We start from the raw sequence: 16750 nt of genomic DNA, 5'->3' as shown, positions 1-16750 counted from the left end.
CTTGTATTTTGAAACTTTTGGCTACGGTTTTCAGGTTCTTCTGCATTTTGAGCCCTTTTTGGAAAAGTGGCAGTTAATAGTCATGTATTACGATGGAGTTTAATCCGGACAAATGTGAGGTAATGCATTTTGGAAGGTCTGATACAGGTAGGGAATATACAGTGAATGGTAGAACCCTCAAGAGTATTGACAGTCAGAGAGATCTTGGTGTACAGGTCCACAGGTCACTGAAAGGGGCAACACAGGTGGAGAAGGTAGTCAAGAAGGCATACGGCATGCTTGCCTTCATTGGCCGGGGCATTGAGTATAAGAATTGGCAAGTCATGTTGCAGCTGTATAGGACTTTAGTTAGGCCACACTTGGAGTATAGTGTTCAATTCTGGTCGCCACACTACCAGAAGGATGTGGAGGCTTTAGAGAGGGTGCAGAGGATATTTACCAGGATGTTGCCTGGTATGGAGGGCATTAGCTATGAGGAGAGGTTGAATAAACTTGGATTGTTCTCACTGAAACGAAGGAGATTGAGGGGTGACCTGATAGAGGTCTACAAAAGTATGAGGGGCATAGACAGAGTGGATAGTCAGAGACTTTTTCCCAGGGTAGAGGAGTCAATTACTAGGGGACATAGGCTTAAGGTGCGAGGGGCAAAGTTTAGAGGAGATGTACGAGGTAAGTTTCTTTAAACAGAGGGAAGTGGGTGCCTGGAACTCGCTGCCGGAGGAGGTGGTGGAAGCAGGGACGATAGTGACGATTAAGGGGCATCTTGACAAATACATAAATAGGATGGGAATAGAGGAATACGGACCTCGGAAGTGTAGAAGATTTTAGTTTAGATGGGCAGCATGGTCGGCACGGGCTTGGAGGGCTGAACAGCTTGTTTCTGTGCTGTACTTCTCTTTGTTCTTTGTATTAAGGGCACGTATTGTTGGATATTGTTATAGAATGCCTGCAAGTATTAGCTAAAGTACATCTGTCCAGTACTGTCTGTTAGTGCTCCATTTGTTGTGCAATGTTTTCTGATTCACTATTTCCCACTGTTATATATGGTAAAACACAATTTCAGGTAGACATTAATCAACTTTCTTTTGTTTTTTGTTTTGAAATAAGGTCCTTTTAATCCGTCAGACTGTATGCCAACCACAGCATTCTAAAACGTTCTTGCATTTACATTGTAACTAAAAAAAATCATAGGGAGCAAGTACATTTACACATTGTAAAACAGAATACTTAAATTTGACAAAATCCACAAAAGGTGTACCAACAATTTCAATCTCTCTTTACTTAATTGTAAGTCCATTCAGAAACTTGGGGAGCTCCCACCACACTCCAAATTGCACAGCCAGCTAGTCCATGCAGAATTCTGGAATGTCCAACTGTGAGGCAATCAGAGGCTCTGTCTGAACACGATGTAAAGCAGTCTTATTGGTCTCTAATCAAATTTGATTTTCTTTCCTTGAGTCGTCTTTCCACCTCTGAATCCTCCAAATCCACTTCGACCACCGCCCCCTCGGCCACCAAATCCACCACGACCTCTTCTCCCTCTTCCAAAACCTCCGCCAAAGCCTCCAGCAAAACTACCACCAAATCCACCTCGACCACCTCGCTGGTTTTCGCCTTTCGGTCGAGCAAAGTCAAGTGTAATTTTGGACCCATCAATTTCTCCATCTTCCATCGCTTCCTTAGCTAATTTTGCATCTTCTTCTGATGGGAAGTCCACAAAGCCAAAACCTTTTGATCTTCCAAATTCCTGTCTGTTGCAACTCTAGCACTCTCAGCTCCCTCAAATGCTTCTTTCAACGTTTCTTCAATTGTGTCGTCAGAAAGGCCACAAACAAACAATGTCTTGCTGGGACCATCACCACTCCTGCGGCCTTGGTTGCTGAAATCCACCTCACAGTTCTTCCCTCAATTTCTGTGTTGCTGTGATTCTCAAGAGCTTCTTTAGCATCCTCAACTGATTCAAACTTAACAAATCCTTTTGGTCGGCCATTGTTTTCTGGCATTTTGATGAATGATGCTTTCTCAAAAATATTCTGAAGGGTTTCTTCTGTTGCAGAATATGCCAAGTTATTTACAATGAGTGTATTAGAATCTGGTTGTACTTGCGCTTGTCCAGCCTTCACATTTAACAAACTCTTATCCCCAGTGAAATCAACGACAGTGGCTCGACCCTCAATTTCAGTGCCTTGTATCTGTTCCAATACTGTATCTGCAGCTGCTTCATTTTCAAATTCAATATATGCATTGCCCCGTGTCCCTGAACCATCGCAAGAAGCAGGAATTCTGATGTCAATAGCATCTTCAAAAACCTCTTTGAGGTCATCCTGTGTTATCTTGAATGGGAGATTTTTGACAAACAATGTCCTGCAATCCCTTTCTCGTTTGCTATCTGCATTGCTTTCCTTACTGCGTGCTTTGTCAAGTTTGACTGCAAGTCCCAGCACTTTGTTTCCATTGAATTCCAATGCTTTTTCTAGCTGTTCTTCGGTTTCAAAGTCTATATAACCAAATTTCCTGCTGGATCCAATTCGGACATCCGTGACTGAAAGTTTCTTCTTGGTGAAGAAGCCATTCAAAGCTTTCTTTAGTTCTTCAAAGTTCTTCTCAGAGTTCAAGTTTCCAACAAAGAGCGAAAAGGATGCATCATTTTCAGCCTTGTGCTTCTTAGCTGGAGTCACCGCCTTCTGCTCCTCTTTCTTCCTCTTTCCAGCTTTCTTTGGCACAGCCATCTCAACTGCTTCCTGATCTTCACTCTCTTCTTCACTCCTTCATCATCTTCACCCTCATCTCCATCCAGAGCTTTTACCATGCCAGTTTTGTTGGGTGGTGGCGCTGTATCCAAGGCTTCCTCCTCCTCAGATTCATCCTCATCTTCATCATCCTCATCTTCATCAGATTCTTCCTTTGCTTTTTTTTGTCACAGCAGCCGCAAGCTTAGGAGTTGATTTCTCCTCCTCAGATTCTTCCTCCGAGTCTTCTTCCTCTTCTACATCCTCCTCATTGTCCTCCTCCTCCTCGTCACTGCTCTCTTTTTTACAGCTTTACCATTTTATTTGTTAGCAGACTTTGGTGTCTTAGCAGCTGGAGTCGCAGCCTTTTTAACAGGAGGTGCTGGTAGTTACTCCTCTTCACTTTCCTCCTCAGAAGTAGACTCTTCAAAATCTTCAGGGGGTGGTGGAGGGGCAGCCTTTTTAGGTTTGCCCTGCTTTTTATCTGCCTTGGCCAGTTTCACCATTTTCAAAACGCTTGCTTGTCGGCTCGAGCGGACGGAGCTGACCCACGTGTTTCCACCACCGCGAGCTGCGCAGCAAAAAAAAAAGATTAATCAACTTTCATAAGGATGAGATAAACTAAAATCCTTTCTATTGTCTTTGTGAATATATATTCTACTGGATGGTAATGTGGAATGCAATTCGCAGAAGACACTATTATATTTTCAGTCTTAGTCATTTTTCGCTATTGCATCACATGATATTTCATCTCCATTCCTTGTCTTTTTCTCATCACAGGTGCCTAGTAATTCTGTGAAGTATTTAGAAATGTTCCTGCTCTTTCAAAAGTGGAAAACTCCAGTCTTTCTGATAGTCTGGTTGTTTTGGTTATCAGCACTTGTCTGCCTTTCCTGATTTTTAACCTCCATTTTCTGAGGATGGTGACATACGGTCATGTGAATTAGGAGCAGGGGTAGGCCCTTGAGCCTGCTCCGCCATTTAATAAGACCACCAGTAGTCTAATTTTAGCCTCAATTTCCTGCCTACCTCTGATAACCTTTCACCCCCTTGCTAATCAAAAATCTATATACTTCTGCCTTAAAGATATTCATAGACTCTGTCTCAACCACCTTTTGAGGGAGAGAATGCCAAAATCACACAACCCTCTGAGAGAAAAAATAACTCCTTGTCTCAGTCTTAAACGGCAACCGACCCCTATTTTTCAACAGTGGCCCCCTAGTCCTAGATTCTCCAACAATCCTTTACACATTCACCCTGTCAAGTCCTTCAGGATCATGTATGTTTCAATCAAGTCGCCTCTTACTCTTCTAAACTCCAGCGGATACAAGCCTAAACTGTCCACCCTTGCTTCATAAGACAATTCACCCATTCAAGGTATTAATCTCGTAAACCTTCTGTAATGCATATACAACTTTCTTTAAATACTGTAATAGGAGACCAATACTGTACACAGTACTCCAGATGTGGTCTCACCAATGTCCCGTGTAACTGAAGCATAACCTCCTTACTCTTGTATTTAATTCCCTTTGCAATAAACAGTAACATTCTGTTAGTTTTGCTAATTATTTGCTGCACCTGCGTACTAGCCTTTTGCTATTCATGCGGGAGGGCACTCCGATTCCTCCGCATTTCAGTGCTCTGCAATCTCTCCCCATTTGGATAATAAGCTTTCTTATTCTTCTTGCCAAAATGGACAATCTCACATGTATCCACATTATACTCCATTTAACAGATCTTTACCCACTCACCTAACCAATCTGTATCCTTTTGTAGCCTTCTTAGTCCTTTTCGCAACTTACTTTCCTAACTATCTTTGTGCCATCAGCAAATCTAGCAGCCATACCATCGGTCTCTTCATCCAAATCATCTATATAAATTGTAAAGTGTTTGTGGTGATATGCATCACTGTATATACACAAGGGGTTAATGTAAATACACTACAACTAAGTAACCACTACAGGGAGCACCAGAGATGTCATGACATGCAGACATACAGCCAATGGGTCATTATAACAGGACAAAACCAATGGGTAATCAGGCCACCCAGAGGTGGCATTACCACAAGGGGACACTTCACAACCCATATAAAAGGACAGGGCACACATGCTCTGCCTCTTTCCACAGACAGACATCTAGAGAGTACATCAGGGTTGATCAACAGCATCACATCCAGCACGTGGCTTAGAGCAGGCTGGTAAAGATAGACTGAGTTACTACAGCTAGATTAGCAGAGAATCAAACTCATTTAAGAACTGTGTTAATAGTTCAATAAACAAGTTGAACTCATTTCATACTCTGGAGCTTCCTTTGTCAAAGCATACATCAAGGAAGCAGCTTATGCTACACGAAGCAGCATAACACAACATGATACCAGGCGTGCCTGTTCAATCTATTTAGCTCAACTCAGTAAGATCCGTGACAACCAGCAACCGAACCCAGGCACGATGATCGAGATTCCGGTTCCTAATCCACTCGGGTACCACGGCACTCTCAGTGCCGACTGCCGTGCATTCAAGCAACAATTTCAGCTTTACATGGAAGCTTTACGTCACGAGCGTCATGATGTCAGAGGCCCCGGACCATGCCCATTTAATGGGGAAATGTCCGAAAATTTAAAAGAAGAGTTTTAAAGCCGCAAAACACCATTCTTTCACCTCGAAAGACAGAACAATGCCTGAACTTCTACCTGTAGTTGAAATCAACCTCCACAGAACCCTGCAACAAGCAGTTAGCACCGCCCAAAGAGATATTTGGTCCTTGAAGACTACTACTCAGACGATGATTTCTTCCTTGGACACAGAGAGCGCAATGACAATACCGAAACGCAAGAAGATAATTGGTTTATCGAAGAAGAATACTCAGACATGGTGAGTTATTTGGATATGCTGATCACAGCATCAGCAACACGGTTGCAAAGCTCAACATGACTCTACTCATGGTAGATGAATCCATTACCATGATGCCATGGCAGATCGTCGATACATTGGATGACAGCAACCTGTCAAATACCCATGAAGACGACGAAGCCCACAGAGCGGCCTGATGCCACACGAAAAGTGATCCACGCACCACAAAGAGTTCCCGACTCCACACAACAGAGAGCGATGGAAGACTCCACAGCTAGACCACTGCAAGACTCCACACAGAAAGCGATGAAAGACTCCACAGCGAGACCACTGCACGACTCCACACAGGGAATGATGCCAGACTCCACAGAGAGGGCGATACAAACCTCCACAGCGACCTTGTTGACAGACTCCACAATGGGAGCAACTCAAGACTCCAAAGCGCAGTCCATGCATGAACAAGACCATGAAGGTCTATCCACCTTATCTGAGCAACCAGCAGCAGACGATGCAAGTCTGCCATGCTCACGTGAACAACAGAAAGACTATAACAGTCTACCCTGATTACTTGAGCCACCAGAAGAAGACTCTGACAGTCTACCCAGCTTAACTAACCAACAAGAAGACACTGCAGGTCTACCCACTGTATGTGAGACAAGTGACGAAGGCATCACAATTCCCATATAAGATGTGCAACATCACCGCGAGACTGACAGATCTCAGCTCGTATGCACAGAGGCACTCGACAATCCAAGTGAAACTACTAGTGAGTCCAGTGGGACCACGTCAATTGAAACCTCATCCACTCGAACCGCTCCACAAGAAAATGAAATCTTGAAGTTTTTGACTCCAGACGAGGAGCATCAAGAAACCAAAGATGATGCAAGTGAACCTGAAATGACTCCGACAGAGGACCATCAAGAAACCAAAGCTGATTCAGGTGAACCAGAACGGACTCCAGATGGGGAGCATCAACGAGCCAAAGATGATTCAAGTGAACCTGACATGACTCCAGAAGGGGAGCACCGAGGAATCAAAGACGAAACGCTCAATGAAACAGCAGATGCCACAAAGGACACTGACACAAGTAACTTTGTGAAGGACTCGAATTCTCCTCTCAGAATGGTAATTGAGCGCAACAAACACAACAACAAAACCTACAAAAACAACAACACAGACAACAACAAGAAGTGTACCAAAGGCACCAACGACAACAACAAGCACAGCAAAACAACACTTACAACAACGACTGGTACGACATGGTACAATTCAGCAATTGAAGGACACTGTGACAGCACAGCTCAAGACAATGGCAAGTGTGCAGACATATCATGGCATGATAACGCATCTTAAAAATTCACGTTTGCTGCACTACAAACAAGCAGACCAGCTTTCAAAGCAGCTGACATATGGCATCAATACCACAAACGCAGACACCAGTCCAGGTCAGACAGGAAAGACAACATCAAGAATCGCTACCACAAGCATCAAAAACAAAAGAGTCCAAATCAGACAACGAAGTGATTTGACCATTTGAACGTCTCCTGATGACTTCTTGGTTCCTTAAGCACAGGGACGCTGACGGCGTTCACAAGGAAATGACAACAGCAACATCGACACTTCAATAACAAAAGAAGAAAGTCACTCGACCATATAAATTCATGAACTTTGGACTCATAAATATTATTTGGTATTGTATTATCATCACTGTCATCATGACTTGTACATGTCATCACTTATCTACCTATTTTGTTCAATTTTCTTTAACCAAGTACAGAAAATATGTAACACGAAAAAAGGGGGATGTGGTGATATGTATCACTGTATATTCACAAGGGGTGAATGTAAATACACTACAACTAAGTAACCACTAGAGGGAGCACCAGAGATGTCATGACATGAAGACATACAGCCAATGGGTCATTATAACAGACACAGCCAATGGGTAATCGGGACACCCAGAGGTGGCATTACCACAAGGGGGCACTTCACATCCCATATAAAAGGACAGGGCACACATGGATATGGGCAGCACGGTAGCCTTGTGGATAGCACAATTGCTTCACAGCTCCAAGGTCCCAGGTTCGATTCTGGCTTGGGTCACTGTCTGTGCGGAGTCTGCACATCCTCCCCGTGTGTGCGTGGGTTTTCTCCGGGTGCTCCGGTTTCCTCCCACAGTCCAAAGATGTGCGGGTTAGGTGGATTGGCCATGATAAATTGCCCTTAGTGTCCAAAATTGCCCTTAGTGTTGGGTGGGGTTATGGGGATAGGGTGGCGGTGTTGACCTTGGGTAGGGTGCTCTTTCCAAGAGCCGGTGCAGACTCGATGGGCTGAATGGCCTCCTTCTGCACTGTAAATTCTATGATAATCTATGCTCTGCCTCTTTCCACAGACAGACATCTAGAGAGTATATCAGGATTGATCAACAGCATCACGTCCAGCACCTGGCTTAGAGCAGGCTGGTAAAGATAGACTGAGTTACTACAGCTAGATGAGCAGAGAATCAAACTCATTTAAGAACTGTGTTAATAGTTCAATAAACAAGTTGAACTCATTTCATAGTCTGGAGCTTCCTTTGTCAAAGCATACATCATGGAAGCAGGTTATGCTACATGAAGCAGCATAACACAACAGTGTTCAGGGTAGGCAGATTGGCCACACTAAATTGCCTCTTAATTGGAAAAAATGAATTGGGTACTTTAAAAAAAAAATTTTAATTGTAAAGAGTTGAGGCCTCACCACTGGTCCCTTGGCACACCACCTGTCACATCCTGCTAACCAGAAAATGAACCATTTATGCCCAACTGTAAGGGTCTTTCTTGATGATTTATTTATTTTCCCTTTCTTTATTTTTGCTGTTTTCGTTTTGATCCTTCATGGATATATATCTTCAAGTTGAGCAGAGGAAATGAGAAACTCAAAGTTACAACATAGAACACTTTGCTAGCTTTCGGACAGCAGAACTCCGACGTTTCGGCACCCGAGAGATCGGTGGGACTCTGATCAATTGGTTGGCTGGTGGCCAATGAATTGGCCAAAAGGCTGTTATACTGCCCGGTAACGGCTGATGATGAGGATGATTTTCAAAGTGCCTGAGTGGGATGATTTTCAGAGAGCCAGGAGGAAGACACTTGGAGATCTGGACGCTGAGACACAAGGACCTGCTTTCTCTTTCTCTCTCTCTCTCTCTCTCTCTCTCTCTCGCTCTTTCTCTCTCTTTCTCTCTCTTTCACTCCCTTTCACTCTCTTTCACTCTCTTTCTCTCCCTTTCTCCCTCTCTCTTTTTCTCTCTCTCTCTCTCTCTCTCTCTCTCTCTCTCTCTCTCTCAAGAAGACGTCTCGACCTGAAAGCTTAAAGTATAGGAAGGTGTGCTAGAAACAACTATCTGAAATAAAGACTCTTCTCTTTTGCTTTTATTTTACCCCCTCTTCTCCCCTCTTGTCGGTCTTGTGTGTGTGCAGAATGCAAGTTTAAGTAGGGGGTTAGGAATTGAATAATAATTAACCTGTTGCAATTGCTAAATATTTAATTATAGTTACTGTTACTAATAAACATAATTGTGTTTATATTTACAAACCTGGGGACTGTATTTATTGGGCAGCTAAGGGCCAAAGATCTCAGGTGTATTTCTAAGAAGTATTTATTAATTTCAATTGTGTTGCGACTCCGGGTCAAGTGGGGCTGGAATTGACCGTGCACTAGCCAGGGAGTCGTAACACAGTTCTCTGACTGGGATGCAGTTCTATTGTTGGCAGCATTTCTCCAGTACCTCTCGCAAATGCCCGTTCATCATGTATGAATGGAAGTAGTCACTGCAGGATATTCCATTGGGTGATTATTGCCAAACTCCGTCCTACCTTTTCCTTCGCATTCGAAGAAGAGGCCTCGATTTCTCTGCATATTGTTCACCCTCTGTTGCAAGAATTGTCCAGCAGCCAACAGATCTTTAAATAAAAAAGCCCATCCCCCAGCAATAAAGCACTGCCAACAGGCGAAACAGGATGAGAGTGGAACTTCCACCCCTCAGGGAGAGGAAGTCCTATTCTCGAGAGCTGCTGGCCAATCTGATTGTGCCAGAACTGAGTAATGGGCCAGAATATTGATGGATCCTGAAGGCAGGTAAGTACCAGGCTTTTAGGACTGGGAGAGATTGGGCAGCATGGGAAGGGGTGTGGGAGAGTGGGTTTCAGAGGTGTTGCCAATTGGCACCGGAGTCCCCAATAATGTTGCTCTTTTTAATGAGTGGAATACTATCCAAAAGGCACCAATAATATTGCCAAATTAACTAGATATGGCAGTTATTAATGATAATATTGCTTTTCAGAGTCGGCAGGTATTAAATGATACCACCACAAGGCTGTACCGGATATCGATCAAAGACCAAACAACCAGTTAGTCAAGTTCATTTACACACAAGAATTACTTTGACATGCAACATAAAAGACTACAAGTTAAACTACACCTAACAACTACAATAACCTACACTTAACTTCAGGGCAACCGGCTCTTTGCAGATGAACAAGGCCTTTGTTCGGATCTTGCGTGGCTGGGCTCATCCGTCTGGTAGCGATCATTGGTCTTGAACTTGCCTTTTGGTTGAAATGCTACACTTGGTTTTAGGCGTAGGGCGGGGCCAAGAGAGACCGAACACAGGGCTGTGTCTCTTTTTATCGCTCTGGGATTTTGCACTCTTTGGGGTGGTCCTTAGCTTTGGACCCAATAATTCGACAGGCTTTGATCACTGCCTTCGATTTTGGCCATTAAAGATTCTAACAGTGCCTTGATGGCTGGGTGTGTCCTGAGCGGTCATTCACCTTGACTGTTTGACATTGGCGCCGGTTAGTCTGTATCTGTATCGGTTACCTGAGTACAGTCCTTTTGTTCTGGTGAAATGGGCCATTAGAATGCAAACGTGCAGGGGTTTCGATCGCATCTAGCTATTTGGGTTGCAAATACACACACAAACTCTGAGTATGTCTGAGTCCTGGGTTGGCCATAATTCCCATGGTGCTTTGCAGATGGCTATCTGAGATGGCTACAGAGGCCAGGCACAAAGGAACAAAGGGGAGGTAACATGGGGTGGGGCTGTGGGGAGGGGGAGGGGGGGCCTCCAATGCGCAAAGACATCGAATGATGTGCCATTCCATTCATTTCTAAAAGCACCTGCCTAGGCCATTCCATTTTAGGGCATAGGCAGAGGCAAATATGGTTCAGTTGGCTTGCTAACAAGCTCAATTGTCCATTCATTATTTTTAACATTGGCAGGTGGGCTACCGATTTCAGCCTCCAGCCATCTACCATATTACCATCTACCCGTTCAGGGGTGGGCAAGAAGGCTTTACCACCTCTCTTATTTTACATGCCCCTTCCACCATAAAATCCAGCCCTAAGGTTACTTCCACTCAAATAGAAAGACCAGTTATGCCATTTCTACCACAGGCCTAAACGAAATAAGCTAACTTAGATCAATGAGACCGGGAGTTCAACTTAATGCATTTCTGGTGTTATGAACTTGAATAAATGCCCAGAGTTTGCAATTAATACGAAAACTGGCGGTGTGATTGCTGATGAGGAAGAAGCTGTAGACTGGGAAGATAGCAATGGGACTGGTCAGGTGGGCAGAAAAGTGGCAAATGAAGTTGAATCCGAAGAAGAGGGAGATAATGCATTTGGAGAAAGAAAACAAGGTGCGGAAATACACAATAAAAGTTAGAATTCTGATAGGTGTGGAGGAACAGAAGGTCCTTGGAGTGCATGTCTACAAATCCCAGAAGGCTGTAGGACAAGTAGATAATGGGGACAAGAAGACTTATTGAATACTTCCTTTTATTAACCAAAGAGCAGCGAGGTTATTCTGGAACTGTATAACGCATTAGTTAGATCGCAACTTCACAGTTCTGGGGCTCAATTCAGTGATCCCTTTGCACCCGGCATGGATTCACCCGGTGCCCAGGACTCACCAGCCATGTCTGGGAAACCTCACTAGGGCGTCTGTTAGTACTGGTCCACCGCAAACTTGAACCAATCATGACGGCACCTGAGGGGGGTCTCCCAGGCCATTGGAGACGCCAAGAGGTCCGGGGACAGGGCAGGATGGTACCATGGCACGCCACCTTGAAACAGGGCAATCTGACACTGCCAGCCTGGCACTGCCAGGGTGTCAGACTGGGAATACCAGGGTGCCCAGGTGCCAGGTTGGCACTGCCAGTGGTCAGGCCCGGGGGGAAGGAGAGGGCTTGCCGGGTAGAGTGGTGTGAGGGGAGGCCGTTCCCTGGGGCCTCCCCAAGGCTGGGAGGGTGAGGGAGGGTTGTCAAAAGAGCATGGGGGCCTGAAAGGGGGGGAGGAGGAGAGATCAGAGCTGTCAGACAAAATGGCTGCCCGATCTGCGAGGCGCCAGCAGGAGATCCCTCTAAGTGCAACCTCGGCGGGGAGAAACTCCAAGGCCAAAAATCAGCAAAGTGCCGTTGGATAATGGGGTGTTTCACTGCACTGCAGCCGCCAATAAACACCCCGCGAAACGCACCATTCAGCGGACATTAACTCAAGTCCGCTGAATTGGGCCCCTAGTCACTGTGTTACAGGCAATTGAATATTACTGTATAATATATATATTGCCGCATTGTATGATCATACTAGAGAAGGTACAGAAGAGATTTACAAGGATGTTGCCTGGAATGGAGAATTTTAGCTATGAGGAAAGATTGTAAAGGCTGCTGTGTATTTCTGTGCAACAAAGGAGGCTGAGGGACGATTTAATATAGGTGCATAAAATTATGAGGGGTCTAAATAAAGTGGTTAGGAAGGATCGATTTATATTAGAAGAGAGATCAATAAGCAGGAGGTGTAGATTTTACGTAATTGTTGATTCATTGGGAATTAGGGAGGAGGTTCTTTGTACCCAGGGGTTGGTGGGAGATCTGGAAGTCACTGCCTGAAAGAGTAGCAGAGGCAGACACTGGCCCAGATATTCGCTGAGCCGGAAGACCTCTAAATATAATGGGTGCAACCCAATTCTGGGATTCTCAGTTCCATTCCCATTTCCAGCAGTTTTTGCCAGCATGGAATTAGGATGCTGGTAACCAGTCCACATGCAGCATTCCTGACCTTGCCAGTTCTATTGGTGATAGAACATAGAATTTACAGTGCAGAAAGAGGCCATTCGGCCCATTAAGTCCGCACCAGCTCTTGGAAAGAGCATACCACTTAAGCCCTCCACCTCCACCCCTAAAACCGGCATTTGCATACATTTAGATGTGATTAGCGAGTTGGACACAGTATGCTCCGACCTTCCACGACCTTCTGCTCCTCTCAGGCAGAAGTCATGTAGGCGTGAATTACTACAAGTATTTACAGATGTGCCTGAAGGACATGGCTGCGGAGGGGTAGCAGGAGGCTTAAAAAAAACTGAAGCACTATTGAAAACTGTCGGGCTTGCTGGGGATGGCTGCCTGTGCTGGGGGCAGTAGAGGGTTGAAAGGGGACTTACAGGATAGGCCCGCCTCACCACTAAATCCGGTGTAAAACACCTGGGTGCATAATTAATGGCGTCGGAGCCAGAAGATTTGGTCTGTTTCCCCGCCATTTTTCGCAGCGGGATACTGCCACGGTACATATTCTCAAAATGGGAGAATTCCACCCCAGATTTCCGCTGCAAGGGTTCGATTACATCTTCACCAGAGTGAAGCCAGAGAAACCCACTGCGAGCAGACAAGATATTGAAATTCCATCTTCATAAATCTCGAAACCTCTATTCCTTCAGTGGATCAAAAGGGGAAATCCACAAGCCGACAATGTTTCAAGCCTTCAACTCAAAAAAAGCAAGTATGGCAGCAACTCTTTGTTGCCTGTGTTACAGCACAAGGTCAAAACCTTTTTTAAAAACAGATCCTTCTTCACGTAGTTGAGAGGTGGAAAAAGAAGGAACCATCCTATCATCTCTCCCCTGACCATAACAAAATAAATACAGGCATTGAAAGCCACATCAAAGAAGGATCAGGCAAGAGAAATGTCAATCAAACAAAACCTGTACTCTCCTTCAAGCTATGTAAACATTGCTTGCTGAAATTGATAGGTTAATCATTCTTGGAGCTCGCTCAGGCATTCATAAGGAGGCCACCTGGCTAGTGTATCAACAGATGCAAACGCCTGTTTTTCCAGATGGCCTCAAGCCATGCAATGTAACACAGCTGCAGGGGAGAGTACAACTTTGTTTGATGTGGTTTTTCAATGCCTGCTTATTTACACAATATTAAGAGGTCTGAAGTGGATAATGTAGATTTTTGAGATTGATACGGTGAATGGTTGTGGTTAATTGACACTTAAGTTGTAAACTGAGTATATTTTTCAAAGTATCTTTCCGTAGCCTCTACGTACGTTGTCAGTTTTAGGGTAGATAGGGGCTTCCTTAGCAGAGACAGGTTTGGAGGGGCGAGAACTTCCCCGACTTGAAATACTCATCACCTTGATGAAATTCCAGCCGCTTAATTACATTGGGGGAAAGACTTCTCATAGTCTACAGGGCGAAGGACCAAGAGCTGAAAGGTGGAATTAGACTGGAAAGCCTTTTTATAGCTGGCCGAGGCCTGAATGGCCTCGTTCTGTGCTGTCAATCTTTGTGTTTCTGTGAAAGGTGTGGTTAGAGATGCTCGCCATTTGTGTGAAGGACTGGTCACAGAAGAAAGGGTTGCAGGAAGCAGCTGATGAATTTATATAATTTATGGGAGAAGGCCCCTTCATGGTTACAGGTGGAACGTCTCCTGTAAGGGAGCCTGCAACCCTTTCCCAGAAACTGTGTAACTGAAGTCATGCTGCCATAGTCGAGTATAGTTTCTCTCAATAGGGTCAGTGATTTGTAGTCGCTACAAGAAAATTGTGTCTCCTCCCTGCTCCAAGTTTATTACTGCAAACACACTGGACTTGGCCAACAAATGACATCATTTTCAGAGATTTATGGGATGCCAGACAGCCCGGGATCACTATTGGCACATCACCAATATCAGGAATGGTGTTGTATCTGCTGGGTCATCAGTTAAAATCCTAAGCCCATGTGAAAAGTAGTTAAGCATTAAAAACCCACACACAGTTGGCAAAAGGCAAAAGTATATATTATGTTTTAAATATTCCCATTTGTTCTCGTCGTTTAAAAGCGGTACTTCACATTTCCATTTACCATCATTTCTAATTATGGTGGGCCTTACATAATGACTGTACTCATGTCATAGGGAAATGAACAGCATTTTGCCTACAGGCTTAATACCAATCCATAGCTAATCACTTTCCCATGGTAAATTGTACAGACAACGGGGGGGAGGGGATTTTCCGTGCAACTCGGCGGCGCGTTTTTTGCCATTGGCCAGCGGTGGGATCTCCAGGCCCTGCGGTTGTCAACATGGTTTCCCGTTGAAAGCACCCCTTAATGCTGGGAAATCCATCGCATGGGTGCGCAATCAGTGGAACTGGAAGATACTACTGGTGTGAACAGCTGGAAAGTTCCGGCCAAAATAAATATTTACAAATGTCACTACAAAAAAAAGGCGTTATATTTTTAAGGTTTGATGCAGGTATGATGTAAAATTATTTGCTATGGTTATATTGAAATCTTGCCAATGAGATTAAAAAATGGATGCTAATGAGTTCTGATCAGGTTCTCACCATTTCTGGGTGAGAACCTGATCTCGCCCCCGGGGGAGTGGGCTGGGAGACCTCCGATGGCTTTGATGCCCGATTCAAAGGGCCAACGGGAATCCCGGCTAGAGTTAACGGTACTGGAGAATCGCCCCCTAAGATATAATTTTAATTGGGTTTAATTTAATATTTCTGAACCTGGAAGGGTAAAACCTATGGTTAGATTCATGCTGGACAAATGTTTTTCTAAGTGTGGAGGTTGGTTTCAATTCCAACTGTGATGCTATTGTGCTTAGAGAAGGCTATGGCGTGAAGAGTAAATAGGCCAGCAGGAGTGGGCGGGAGTTGCTTAGCAACTAGAAGAATTTTTAAAGGAAAAATGGGAGAGGTGTTTGGGGACTATCATCTGGCAGGATTTTCAGGAGAAATCCACAGACTTTCACTTGGGAGTCCAGAGCGGAGAGTACATGTGTAATGCAAAAGGACTTGGTGTTACAGAAACCATTGTAGCTAAAGATGTATATTGTAATCCGTGTTAATCTTAAAATCTGTGTATATTTGTTAAGGTAAGGGGGATGTGAAAGAGTGTTGTTCAATAATCCAATTTTGTCATTTTTAACTAAATGTTTTTTGTTGGAACTAATTAGCAGCTCTGCGACACTGTTCCTCCACGTCTTATCAAAATGTTATGCAGCGGAATTCTCTTGTCAGCGGGATCCTCCGGAATGCGGGTTTGCTGATGCAAGTGGGATGGCCAGAATGGGAAACCCCATCAGAGCTGGGATGGAAAATCCAGTCTTTTGAGTCGGGGTTCCATTTTGTGGTCTTCCTGTCCAGTTATAACATCAACTGGAATCATAACCGTCATTAGATTTGGCAATTTTCTCTGAATTATGATTTCAACTGGTGCAAGGTGGGACCATGGAAGATTAATTTCATTTAATAGATTAAAAACCACAAAATGGATTTAATGTAGTAAATTTTTATGTGGTTGTGAGGAAACCATTTTACGTCATAGGATGATTCCTGTTGACAGTATGTCTGCTTTATCGCCATATTAGACTACGGTTGAATCCTTGGTGAGGACAGTGGTATAACTGTTCAGTGTCAGACACTGGAGATCGAGAGTAATGAAACGACAGAACACTGCAGGGAGGATTTGCAAACTATTTGCATGTGATCCTTGCAAAAAATTACCTACACAAAACAGAGTTTAAGCAAGGCAAATAGTGCAATAGCAGAGCAAGAGCAAGAATTGGAGCAAAAATGTGTAGTGTTTGTTTGGTCAATTGATGTACATGTTTATATTGAGAGTATATCTAATTAAATTGGACTTGCCAATTTGACACTAAATAAGCTTGTATAGGTATTGTAGTACACAATAGAAGTCAAGGCTGCATGGAAAGAGCTCAAAATCTAGCCCAGTTTCCAGCAGAGGGCTCAGTTAGCTGGTGATACCCGACCACTTTTACTGCTCAGCTGTTTAGAATCCTGATCGAAAGAGGAACGCTGTTCAGAGGCAATGTAGAATGCTCATTGAAGCACCAT

General features: G+C 44.2%; 1 protein-coding gene and 1 pseudogene across 1 annotated transcript in view; one reads left to right on the top strand and one right to left on the bottom strand.

The window, feature by feature from the left end:
• The window catches only part of LOC140393195 (G protein-coupled receptor kinase 5-like), a 385259-nt gene that overhangs the window by 294628 nt on the left and 73881 nt on the right, over nucleotides 1–16750 (top strand). The gene's annotated exons all lie outside the window — the stretch shown is intronic.
• Nucleotides 1256–3313, bottom strand: LOC140393194 (nucleolin-like; annotated as a pseudogene).

Source organism: Scyliorhinus torazame, chromosome 16 (assembly GCF_047496885.1).
Source record: "Scyliorhinus torazame isolate Kashiwa2021f chromosome 16, sScyTor2.1, whole genome shotgun sequence".
Lineage (NCBI taxonomy): Eukaryota > Metazoa > Chordata > Chondrichthyes > Carcharhiniformes > Scyliorhinidae > Scyliorhinus > Scyliorhinus torazame.
The sequence above is the reverse complement of the archived record's forward strand: the minus strand, read 5'-3'. Positions and strand labels throughout refer to the sequence as shown.